This window comes from Poecilia reticulata, unplaced genomic scaffold, assembly GCF_000633615.1.
Source record: "Poecilia reticulata strain Guanapo unplaced genomic scaffold, Guppy_female_1.0+MT scaffold_247, whole genome shotgun sequence".
Classification (NCBI taxonomy): domain Eukaryota; kingdom Metazoa; phylum Chordata; class Actinopteri; order Cyprinodontiformes; family Poeciliidae; genus Poecilia; species Poecilia reticulata.
In genome coordinates this window covers 148,138-148,412 of record NW_007615033.1, presented here as the reverse complement: position 1 = coordinate 148,412, position 275 = coordinate 148,138, and positions in this window count along the sequence as shown.

Below are 275 nucleotides of genomic sequence, written 5' to 3'. Positions count from 1 at the left end.
GCTGATAAGGAAGCGACCATGGAAACTGAATCGAGGGTGATGCCAAGGAAGTCTAGTGACGTGGCGGGGCCGAGCATTTTTTCTTCAGACAGAGGCACTCCCACCTGATGGAAAAGTTGCCGGAGCTTCGTTAAAGATGAACTGGGGAGAAGAGAGGGGGGGTCGATGAGTAGAAAATCGTCTAGCAACTGGAAAAGCATATGGGAAAGGGAGGCATCCCACAACAGCAATGCACAGTGGCTAACCTCTCTACGAGAGGACCACAGCAACCTCCC